Source organism: Canis lupus, chromosome 8 (assembly GCF_011100685.1).
Source record: "Canis lupus familiaris isolate Mischka breed German Shepherd chromosome 8, alternate assembly UU_Cfam_GSD_1.0, whole genome shotgun sequence".
Classification (NCBI taxonomy): Eukaryota; Metazoa; Chordata; class Mammalia; order Carnivora; family Canidae; genus Canis; species Canis lupus.
In genome coordinates, this window is record NC_049229.1 from 7,488,765 (window position 1) to 7,500,892 (window position 12,128).

The 12,128-nt window shown below is 34.8% G+C and overlaps 1 long non-coding RNA gene across 1 annotated transcript; it reads right to left on the reverse strand.

The window, feature by feature from the left end:
- Positions 1-1,050: 1,050 nt before the first annotated feature.
- Positions 1,051-8,832, reverse strand: LOC111096973. Its single transcript, XR_005363089.1, has 3 exons — positions 8,579-8,832; positions 1,536-6,086; positions 1,051-1,317 (listed from the first exon to the last, which is right to left on the reverse strand). It is a non-coding gene; the product is annotated as an uncharacterized LOC111096973 (long non-coding RNA).
- Between the last annotated feature and the right edge of the window lie 3,296 nt (positions 8,833-12,128).

A 12,128-nucleotide genomic window follows, 5' to 3' on the forward strand; every position in this document is an offset into this window, starting at 1 on the left:
GAATCACCTGGGGAAATTTAAAATTCTGGGCCCCACTTTCCGCAGATGCCTGTTTAATCAATCTGGGCTGCTACCTGTGTATTGAGATGAAAAAAAAATTCAGGTGCCTCTAATATTCAGATGAGGTTAGGAAGCATGATAATGATTCTAATATCAAGGTTCTAAAGTCTAGCTTTACATTAGAATTGGCAGGGGAGCAATTTTTAAACATTGTTCTAGACCCAGCCCCTTAGCAATTAAATAAAATCCCTGATATTGTATCTCAGGCATTAGTATTTTTTTTTTAATTGAAGTATAGTTGACACACAATGTTACATTGGTTTCAAAGTATTAGTATTTTTAGAAGCTCCTCAGATGATGTTCATGGGTAGCCAGGACTGAGAACCATTACTGTAGTAGCTCCAATCTCAATGAATGACTATAAAGGTAGTAAATACCTTTTACTCATTCAGGCCTGGGAGTCATGATAAATCCTGAATTTATCCCCACCTTCCTCTCATTCTCCACTCAATTAAAAACCAAGTCTTGTGCATTCTACCTTTGTGAAAGATTCCTTAATAGCATCTCCTCTTGAATTTCTAATAGCCATTTTATGTTTAACATGTATAAAACCAAATTTTTGATACTTTCCAGACAAAACTAAGCTTGCAAAGTTCAGGAGATCATTTTGATATTGCTCTTTCTGAAATTGTACTACAGGAAAAAAATCAATATTGTTAATTTGATTAAAGCTAATTTATTTGAACAATAGGGATTTAAAAAATCTGGTGGGGCAAAATTTTTCTTTGGATTTCGTGAGTCTTTTTTCCTTCAGGATGAATCATTAGATGAGAATATTTAAGATTCTAGTACCTTGAGGATACTTATACAGAATGGCAAAACAAGAAATTTATATAACTTGTTTTTGAAAGAAAAGACCCTATAAATCTGCCGCTTTATCTCTGTCATGAGTCAGGCACAGAAATTTTAAGTGCCAACGAATTGCCGAAGGAAATTTGACTCATAATAAGATGCAGGAAGAAGTAGCATTACTTGCGAGTTTGAGCTTCCTTGAACTTGAAATGTTTTCATGCCTGCTTGCTATCTTTTTTTTTTTTTTTTTACTATATTTAAGCTTAGAGCAATCATCAAAGTTATATTGCCCTCTGTGCTGTTAATATCGGCCCATATAATTTCTGGGTATGACACTGCTTTGTTTAAAGAAAAATGAATACTACCCCAATGTGGGTTTCTGACACAGCTTTTCAATACCTTTATGCCCGAGTCAATGAATTCAGTCTGCTGTGATAATATTGTAGCTATGACATAGACCAGTCACTGCAAGGAAAAAATGAATTGTTAATAAAAGAAGTATGTACATATTTGTGCAACTACCAGGATCTATCACATCCAATGTTTATTTGGCAGTTGTTAATATATAATATTCCACTGCTTATTCTTCCATAAATTTATAAATAGGCAAAGGGAAAGAAAAAAATAAAAATATAAATAAAATTTAGCCACGGAAGTGGCTAAAAAGGCCTAATCAATATTACCTTTACAGTTTCCCCATAATTCCATATGTTTAGCTTTTGGAAATCTGTCTTTTAAGTATGCTATTTTTCTTAATTTGGAGTTAATCAACTAAAATAGGTTCATCCCTTTCATTTCATCAGGACCACAAAGTGACTGTCTGGGAGCCTGAGTTCTAATGAGGCAGCCATTCCAAACACGTACAGACAAAGCAGTGGTTTCCCTGGTAACGAGCACCATGAAAAAGCTCTTAGAATAGTTATTCCCACCCTTACACATGAGTCCTTTTCATTTCAGTAAAGCTTCCTGTCAAAATGCATTCATCAATGTAATTTACCAACGAAGTTTGAGAGATTAAATCCCTCTCCCCACAAGAATTAAAAAATAAAAACTGCAACTAAAAATCAGCAGCTATGCTGGAATTGTACTTGTGTTGCCAAATGATGCCTCAAAGGAAGTAAAGGACATCATAAGATCCCTGAATCCAGTTAACATCACTTAGAACGTGAGATTAATTTTCATTTGATTTTTATCTAAGAACATAGAAGGTAGATGTATCAGGAGGAGGGGTAAGTGCATTTAATCACTACCTCTAAAAATATTATGATCCAAAGCAATTTTCATTAAATAGTAGAAGTTCATAAAAAACTTAAACCTCTATAGGTATCAAATTAAGACTTATGGTATTCTTCATAAGGATTAAACTTTTTTTAGTGATGTTTACCAAGAAAAACAAATTCAGAAAACATGATGTTATCTTGTCCACTGATGAAATTAAGTAAAACATTTTTGAATGAGGTATTTGAACCTATTTTCCATCTTTGTTCACAATATAAAAAGGCACACAAAACAAGCAGCATCTTGTGTTATGTGGCGTTTCAAACAAGGAGAAAAAAAATAGGAAATAAAAGGAATTCAGTTGAAAGAACTGCCCATAAATAAAACAATTGCAACACTTTATTTGGCTTTCCTACTAGAAATCAAATTCCTTGAGTTTAAAATACACCCACTCTATGTAATACAAAATGAGAACAACACACTTTCATCATTTCTCAAAATGTTAGCACCTAACTGATGCACAGTTTATATGCTAGTGATTTACCGGGGTCTCTTCATTGAGCATGTATCTATGCCTGTTTTTCAGCCAGCATGCTACAGCAAAAGAACATTCATGTTGCCCAAGGCTATTTCTTTAAACAGTATCAAAATTACTTTTACCATAGATTAGGTTGTGTTTTAGTGCTGAGAAAAGTCTATCTTGCCTTAGTTTTTGACCCATGACACCCTGAGCCTTTTAACAGCTATGAGGTCAAAGCTACCATTGCAAAATAAAACAAACACACATGATTTCTTAAGAGGTAAGAAGAGAAATTTACATCAATTGGGAAGGCAGGGCATTCTCACTATTTTTTTCACCTGAAGATTGAAAAGGAAATTCATTTCAGTTTGTAACATTGTGCAGATTGCTCCAGACACAAAATGAATCAGGTCTCCTGTTGGATTATGTGGGTGGTATTTCTTCTCTTTCCTAGTGAAATAATTCTTTGCTTATAGCTGTGGCATGCAAACTCAAATATTGTCTTTCTCAGAATGGTTTTAAGAAGTGGGTTCCCATTTTACTGCTGTTTGAGCATAATAAAATTACAAATTTCATTAAGCATCAAAAAGAACATGGGATAAAATAACTGTAAAAGAAGTGACAATTTAGGATACAATAGATGAGAATTTTATTCAATGAATATTCATCAATTACTTAGAATTTACATACTATGTACAGCCTACAAAAAAAAATGTAGTCTGTGCCTTTAAACCTCAAACTATTTCTTCCTGCTGCTTTATCTTTTCAGCATAGGAAAACATCCACATTATAAAATATAGAACACATACTTTTAAATATTCAAATCTGTATTCTAACCTAACCAATCTGTATCTGTAATTTAGATTAGTTATCCAACCTTTTAAAAAAGATAAAGCACAAGGAGTTTGTTACAATTTTTTTAAATGGACATTCACAATTTTATGCCTACAAGACAACCCATAATTCAAGTACTTCCATGCAGTAACGCACATAATACACAGTTTTCTATAATTAAGCCCACAGTGCCAAACCTCAGCTGAAAATTACTTATAAAACTTCCAATTACAGTTTTACTAGTTTTAGGTATTTTCTTCACAGTTGAGAAATATAATGCAAATAAAAGTTGAGTGTGCTTCTCTGCCTCCAACTACAACATAAAGTTGATCTTCCATGTCATGTTTCTTCAAAGCAACTCTAAAATAAAGTTTCCTCCAGATCCTCTAAATTATTCTCTTTCCCTAATGGCTTGTTGTATTGTTCCCCAGCAGAATGACTAGAAAAGCCCTACTGCACTTAATCTAATTAGGGATTTTTCAGAGAAACAGAGGTTACATAGTTCTCATTCACTGACTAAAAAACTCGACCATCTCCAGAGGTATAAAAACAAGAGAGAGAGAGAGAGAGAGAAAGAGAGAGAAGGAAAAAAAAGGATGATTCCTTTGAAAGTTCCAGAACCGAGTGTAAGTGTTCATATTCTGGTACATTAACAGTTTGTTCCAGTACATTGATATTTTATGTGGAAGCCCTACTCTGCAATTAATATGCCTGATGCAAATTGAAAAACCCATAATCCATCCTTCTCTGTTGGAATGTAAGAGTATATTATTATTGAGAAGCTACAGGATACCAGAACCATTTTTTAAACTTGAGTGCTCATTACCTTAAATCTGCATATAAAACAGTTTTGCATTCAGACGAGGTAATACATAATGGAATATATTGTGGCACATAGAAAAAAAACTGCTCCAAATAAAAACGACCTGTGGGCTTCCTTTGTAGAAGAAATTTATGCCGTTCCAGGCATTAGGGATTAATGATAGCTAACAGCAAAAGAGGAATGAACATTAAAATACTATGCCTAACTTTCCTCACTACCCCAAGGCTACAGGACAAAGAGAATTGTCTAAATTTTCTTAAAGGTAATAAGGACTAGGTATTTATCATTAAGCAAATATGGTATTTGGGGATTGCATCTGATTTTGTCACATTAGTATTCAGAATATTTCTTATAGCTTTAAACAAGAAAAGTCAACATTAATGGAAGTAAGAGAAGAAAGAAAAAAAAGCTATCCTTTGTTTCTAACAGCTCAGAGAATCTCCTTGTATGTTGTTTCCAAAATTGCACGTAGTTATGCGCAGGACATATAATTCTGTTGTTGTTTTCTACGATGAACAAAAATCCAAGATCTTAATGAAAGTTTTATTGTAATTATTTTAAACAGATTATTCACACACACCACTAAGGAAAGATATTCAAATGTAATATGTTCTCAAAAATTGAAAGATCCCATGAATACAGGTTTGTTTCATGAATCTATCCTAAATCCTTGCAATTCACTTGATTCCTATTCGTTTTAATTCATTTGAAACTTGTACAGTTTATTTACTCCCTTCGCCACCACCTGACATCTGAGCCTCCTTAGCATTTTAGCATTTGCATGGACCCTTCTTAGTTCTCTTCCTATCTTTTGTTTAGGACATGTAATGTAATGCTTCCTACTGGCAGTTACCTGTATACCTGTTTTATTTTACTTACCAGGTGATAAGATTCTTAAGGCAAGAAGCTGTGTGATATGACCTACATCTAAGACAAGCATAGGGTCAGAAAAGTTTTCCCTTCTTTCCTTCTAAGTTATTTGGCTGGTCTAATTATTAAATGGGTGGAAGATTAACAGGAAAAAAACATTTTATATGTACATGAGCTTCATAACAATATGGGACCCAATAGGCAGCCAGGTAATTGAGACTTATGTTTAGGAAAGAGTTACAGGTCTAGGATTAGAAAGCAGAAGGAAGGCCATTATTCACAGGAAGGTAAAAGGAGATGTTTGGAAAACAAAGGTTGCTCTCTTCAGGTAAGTTTCTTAGGTAAAAAGAAATCCCTAACAACAGCTCTCTTCCCGGTACAAGACCCATTTACAGTGTAAATTTAGGCATTTGGGCTGGGAGAGATAAAGAGCTTTTCCTGAATCTACTGGATTTTGATTGCCTTCAGCTCAAAATAATGCTCATGCCAAAGTGACCTACTATGAGGTGACAAATTCTGCTCTTCAGTCCTGCCTTCGAAACTTCAAAAAAGAAGTTTCACAGTACAGAAGTTAAATTGAGAGATTGCTCCATATCTCATTAGACCAGTCTGTATTGAGAATAGGTCAGTTCAGTTAAACAATTGTGTTTCATTTCAGAAGAAAGTGATGCCACTGGTCTCCCAAAGTGAGGCCTATATCGTGTAAGTGGTCAGGTAATTAATAAGTGGCATTTCAATGGAAATTCTTTTATTTTGAAACACAAAGGGTAATGGTTGGGGCAAATTTAAACCCAGTGAATGAGTCCTGAGAGCTGCCAGTCAAGATTTCTAGATGTCATGCTCAAAGCATCTTCAAATAGAATGAGGGCAGGCAGTGGCAATCTGACAGATTTTTCTAGTCCACAGTTTGAATGTCTTTGATGATGTCCTCGGGTACACGGGTAAACTTTCTGAATGGCCCAAAGAAGGCTGTGTGAACAAAAGTTACTGTGTCATTTCTCTAAAGTTTATATCACGATTTTAGCTTCAATTTGCAGTGTTTCAGGAAAAAGGGCAGTTTTAGTTCTTAGTGATTCTAAGTCAAAAGAATAGGGTGGTATTGGGGATACTGGGAGCATTAGTTTGAAGTGTCATAGCCAATATTGGAAGAAACTGGAAGAATTCAGGATCCAGTCAGTTTACAAGTAAAGCAAAACCTCAAAGCCAATGAACAGTATTAGATTCTAATATCCATAAGATATGGGGCTGACACATAATTTTTCTCCCTAACATCACCTTCATTTTGGCCAAAAATAGCCAAATTATCACTAATTTGTTTGCAAAATAAATCTAGTTTTGATAAACGAGGCCTGATTATTTACATTCATGTAGCAAGAATAGTAATTGGCCCTATAGACTCGAAGTGTGCTTTGCTGGAACTTTTTCATAGGGAATCTCAGATTGAACTTTCAAAAACCTCTTGGGACCAGGAAGCCAAACCAAGGACTTGCTCTCAGACTTCACCTGCAATATGTATAGATTTGTGTGAATTCTCTTTAAGGTCCCAAATATATCCCAAGGTTCTTGTGCCTACGAGAAAGTGACCTTCCTTATTCACCTTTATTGGCTCCACAAAGTCAACCATAGTTACCTTAAAGCTGTCTGGCATATTTGATTCATGCTCATCTCTCTCAAATATTACATTCCAGTCAAAGCTTTGGTAATATAACCATTGTTTCCAATTTTGTCCTCTTACAAGGAGAACAGATTCTTAATGAATTTATGCAAATAAATATATAGCCATGAAATAATATTTTCTTACTAAGATTTTCCAAATTCTAGAGGGATCAGGCAGGGAGATAAGGTCACTGTTTCAGCTTTGTTTACAAAGGTGCACTTAACCAAGTTGATCTAAAATATAGGTAGCTTAAAACATTGATAGCTTAAAAAATGGGTAGCTTAAGAGAAAAAATTTCCTTTAGTCTGGAAAATCATTAAAGAATCAGCAATGTTTCAAACAGAAAGGTCATAACAATTATAACCAACTTATCAATTCACTCAGTCCCATTAATTCCTTCTTGTTCTTTTTTTTTTTTTTTTTAAAGATTATGTGTATTTATTTGAGAGAGAGAAATAGAGAATGCTCGAGTTGAGGGAGGGGCAGAGGGAAAGAATCTTGAGCAGACTCCATGCTGAGTGCAGAATCTGATGCAGTTTGATCCCATGGCCCATGAGATCATGACATGACTCAAAATCAAGAGTCTGATGCTCAGCAGATTGAGCCACCCAGGCACCCCTCATTTGTTGAATCCATTTTTACCATTAGTTCTGAAAAATTCTTACCCACTTTAGTTTTATGATCTTAAAACTTTCAGAAACTTATGTTTGCCAGAGGCCTTTCCATGAATTCCCTTGACTGAAGCACTTTTACAAGAACATTTTCGCATAGGCATCAGTGTAAAACAATAACCGTAAACAATAACAAAAACCTTTACAATGTCGACTGTTAAAGACCAGGTAATGCATTTGACATGACAATGAAATTGACAAAAAAACATTTGGTTACTTCTGTGACATACCATATTTTTAAAAAACTAGAAATGTAAGTTTTAATTTTATACCAGGACATAATAATTTCATACAATTTCTAAATTTCATACAATTTAGAATTTCATACAATTTCTAAAATGCATACATCCCTGTAAAGTACGACATAAAAAAGGCTTAGTGTTACTTCTTATTTGACAGCGCTTCCCATGTAATTAAACTTATTGAATAAACCTAGTGTAACATCTTCCTTCTTATAAAGAGAGAATACACACCTTTTGCTCTGTCCCATAGACCCTTTGGAAAGTTCCAAAGCCGGTTTAAGGTCAAAAAAACCAAACCAAACAAAACAAAAACCCTCTTCATTTAGACATTTAGAATTGATTTTGAGATGTTTATAAAAAAATATTGAAAGATTTGGACACTTAAGGCCATTCATAGTAAGGAGAAAGCAGATGTTTAAAAAACAAAGGTTGCTCTGTTATATAAACAACTTTCTTAGATAAAAGAGAATGTATGGTAATAGCTCTCTTCCTTTTCCAGCATTAATTTAGGCAGTTGAAGGGGGAGGCAAAGCTCTTTTCCTGAATCTGCTGGGTTTTGATAGTCTTTAGCTTGAAATAATGCTCATGCCAAAATGACATATTTTGGGGTAACAAATTCTACTCCCCTTTCAAGCAATAGCATTGATCGGCATGATTGGCACAATACATTTTTGTTGAAAAAAGTAGTTTTATTTTTATTCATTTTGGAATACAAATTTTAAATCCAGACCAAAAATAAAAGGAGTATTAAATGTCTCCATATTAAAACACTTAGGAGTATGATATTGAAAGGAAGCAAGAATTTGTCCCTTTAAAGTTCCTTCTAGCTAGACTAAGAATCCAATCAATATCAGACAGATTAACAGGAGAAAATCAAGTTTAATAGCATACCTGTGGAAAATTCACATAGACATGGAAATTCCAAAGACATTCAGGGAAAATGTGTATATGTCTAAGGATCCAGGACTTCAGAGGAAATAAATGCAATTCCTAGGGCAATTAGAAGAGCAGATAGACATTTGGTAATTAGATGTTTGCCTGGCCAAAAAATGTGCCCAAGATTGCAAATCCGAGAAAACCACCGAGGAGCCGACACCGATGAAAGCACACGAGGGTTTATTAGCAAGCTGGAGCTTGGGTCCAAGTGTACCCAACACAGCGGAGCAGGGACTTGGACCCTGAAGTGGGTTACAGCTGGGTTTTTTATAGACTGGTCTAGGAGATTTCCAGAAGGGGTGGAGGAATTTCTTCATTCCGATATGGGGGAAAGGGTGGGGAGTTTCTTAAGATCTGTTCTCATTCTGTTATGGGACTTTCTGTTAAGGGCATTCTGCGGTTTTTCCTGTAACTGAAGTAGGGTAAAGTACAGCTCTTGTTCACAGGAGCCTGAGATGGCTGTACTTGTGCTAACGCTAAACTTGAGATGGAATGGCCTTAATTTTCTCAGCCTCCACAAAAAGGTCACTCAGATAACATTTATCTCTGATAATAACCATTATTCTGTGAAAGACCCTCCCCCTCCCCACCACTATAGATTGAAGTTGAAGGAAGGGCAAAAGTTTCTCTTGAGCACATGGGGTCTTAATTACCTTTAGCTCAGGATAATTTTCATGCCAAAGTGGCTTATCTTGGGGCAGCTTGTTCTTGGCTCCTACAGTATGGTAATCTTTATGGCCAAGCATTAAATTTTCACCTGCTGCTTTTCTCATGTAGTAGACTAAGACAGAAAATCAACTATAGCTTCATCAGTGTGGTCAAGTTCACATGCTAAGTTAGTTGCAGAGTCAAATTTCTTCCTAAAATTGCAGTTTATTTTTTTAATTTTACAATAATGCCACTATCAGGAAAAAATAAAAATACTGGATTTCATGAGAACAACATGTATTTTTATATTTTAGATCAGCATACAATTTCACACTGATTTGGAAAGACAATAGTTTATATCACATGAATACATACACACAGACAACTAACTTTGGCTCCAATAAAATAGGATTGGGTAGTTCACATATTTTCTCCCTAGTGCAAATGTTTATAGAAGGCTAAAGAGATGTTTTACGTGAAATCTCTTTTGATAAACTAAAGTTCATGTTCTTCAAACTAACATAATTATTACTCAAAAAAATTCTTTGAGAAGAAAGTGAAAACAAGAATGTAAAAATTGAGGGGAAAAAAAGGAGGTTCTCCCAGAGATCAAGGTTATTGCATATGTATGCATAGTCAGAGAATAAAACTGACTACCACATATGTGATTTGATTCATGCTAAAATGACTCTCACAATGAAAAATACCTCTTTTAATGGTCTTCCACAGTGTGGTGATATTTTCACCATTAAAACAAAACCTTTGGTTTAAGATACTGCATCTATGACATCCTTGTTACATAAAGATTAAAATTAGGGGAGGAAGGTACATAATACAACAACACTGCAGGATATTGCAGAGGGTTGAGGGAGGGAAAGGGGAACTGGAAAAAACTGCCCTGAATTACAGCTAAGTATTTTAGTTTAGACATAGAGTATTCTGAATGTAAATAACATTACCTATAATGCCAGGGGAAGTTGTTGAACTGCCTTAACCATGACAATTTTTAAGAATAGTACAGTTTCACAGCTGCCTAACATGTCAAGGATAGAGATGTGGGTAAGATAAAAATCTTTAGTGACAAATCCAAACACTATACAGTTCTTTCCAAATGGTATGGTTCTTTTTTTTTTTTTTTCATACAGTTAATCACTTTGTGTATTTCATTAAACTGTTTTCAAAATCTCTGTGAATGTCATGAGTATAGTTTTAAAGGCAAGTAATGCTTTCTGTAACTATATAAAAGTAGTTTACAACAACCAAGGTGAACTGACACCATAATGGAATAATAACTTTTATTATTAAAAGTGTATATGTATATATGTGTGTGTGTATATATAAAAGTCACTGGCATAGAATGCAAATACATAAATACAAGAGAGGACTTCAAATGGTGAGCAGCTGTTCTTTCTGTCCACGGAAAACAAGAGATACAAATGTTTTTCATTTACAGCAGGAATAGTTGATATTGAGATGGTAAGTATATTATTTTGATGGTTAGGGTTGTTAGACTTTGTGATATGTAACTGAGATGTTTAGAAGCTTCCCTTGGATATGTTCTATGTTTAAATAATTTTCTCTTTTTGATGTGTGTAATCAGAAGCTCTTGATCTACAAGACTATTTAAATATGATCTCTCAAGCTCACTTCCAACACAATTATTTAATAAAAGAAAACAGAAAGTATTAAAAAAAATAAAATTGAAAATGGTTTCTATCTTACCGTTGGTAGATTATACCATAAAATCAAAGTGTGTCTACTTCATTGGAGGTTTCTACCAGTTAAGCTGATGTGTATTGTTGAAGTTTAGTCACTTCGTCTAATTCCTACATGTAAACACTTTTAATGCCATGGATATGCAGAAAAGTCATTGTTCTGTGTTTCATTATTACCTAATTGCGGCATATATTCTTCTCCAAATAAAATTAACATAGAAAAACTCCAACCCACTCACCTAGGAAACTATATTTTCTATACAAAATAACTCCCAAATTTTATCAGTGAAATAATTCAAAGAATCAAAATGTCAAATCAGACTCTGATGACCCAGGGATTTACTAATCATTTTGATGACAGAAGAACCTACAAGCTAGAGACCTAGGGAGAAGCAGAGAGAGATCATGACTCTCTGAGTCTTTTCTTACTGCATCAGAGGCTCTGGTACATTACTTTACACTAAAAGTAAACAGTATCATTTATGAAACATTTCCATTTTATATTCATTTAATCATATAACATATTTTCCAGGAATCTATGCCCCATATATACATAGATTATAAATTTGTTTAACATAAGGAATGATAAGCAATCAGGTGTATTTGCTAAAAATCACCCCATAGATAAGAACTCTTCCAATAGCTAATACTGTTAGCTTGTTTGCCAAGAAGCCTGTTATTAGTATATTTATGACTGTATTAGTCTGCTAGGCTGCCATAGCAAAGTATCACAGACTGACTTAAAAAAAGAGAAACTTCAGGACGCCTGGGTGGCTCAGCAGCAAGGTGTGATCCCAGTATGGGGGATTGAGTCCCACATCCGGCTCCCTGAGAGGGGTCTGCTTCTCCCTTTGCCTGTGTCTCTGCCTTCTTTCTGTGTCTCTCATGAATAAAGAAACAAAATCATAAATAAATAAATAAATAAATAAATAAATAAATAAATAAATAAATAGAAAGCAACTTCTTTTGTCACAGTTGTGGATAGGAAATCCAGGATCAGGGATCCCTGGGTGGCGCAGTGGTTTAGCGCCTGCCTTTGGCCCAGGGCGCGATCCTGGAGACCCGGGATCGAATCCCACGTCAGGCTCCCGGTGCATGGAGCCTGCTTCTCCCTCTGCCTGTGTCTCTGCCTCTCTCTCTCT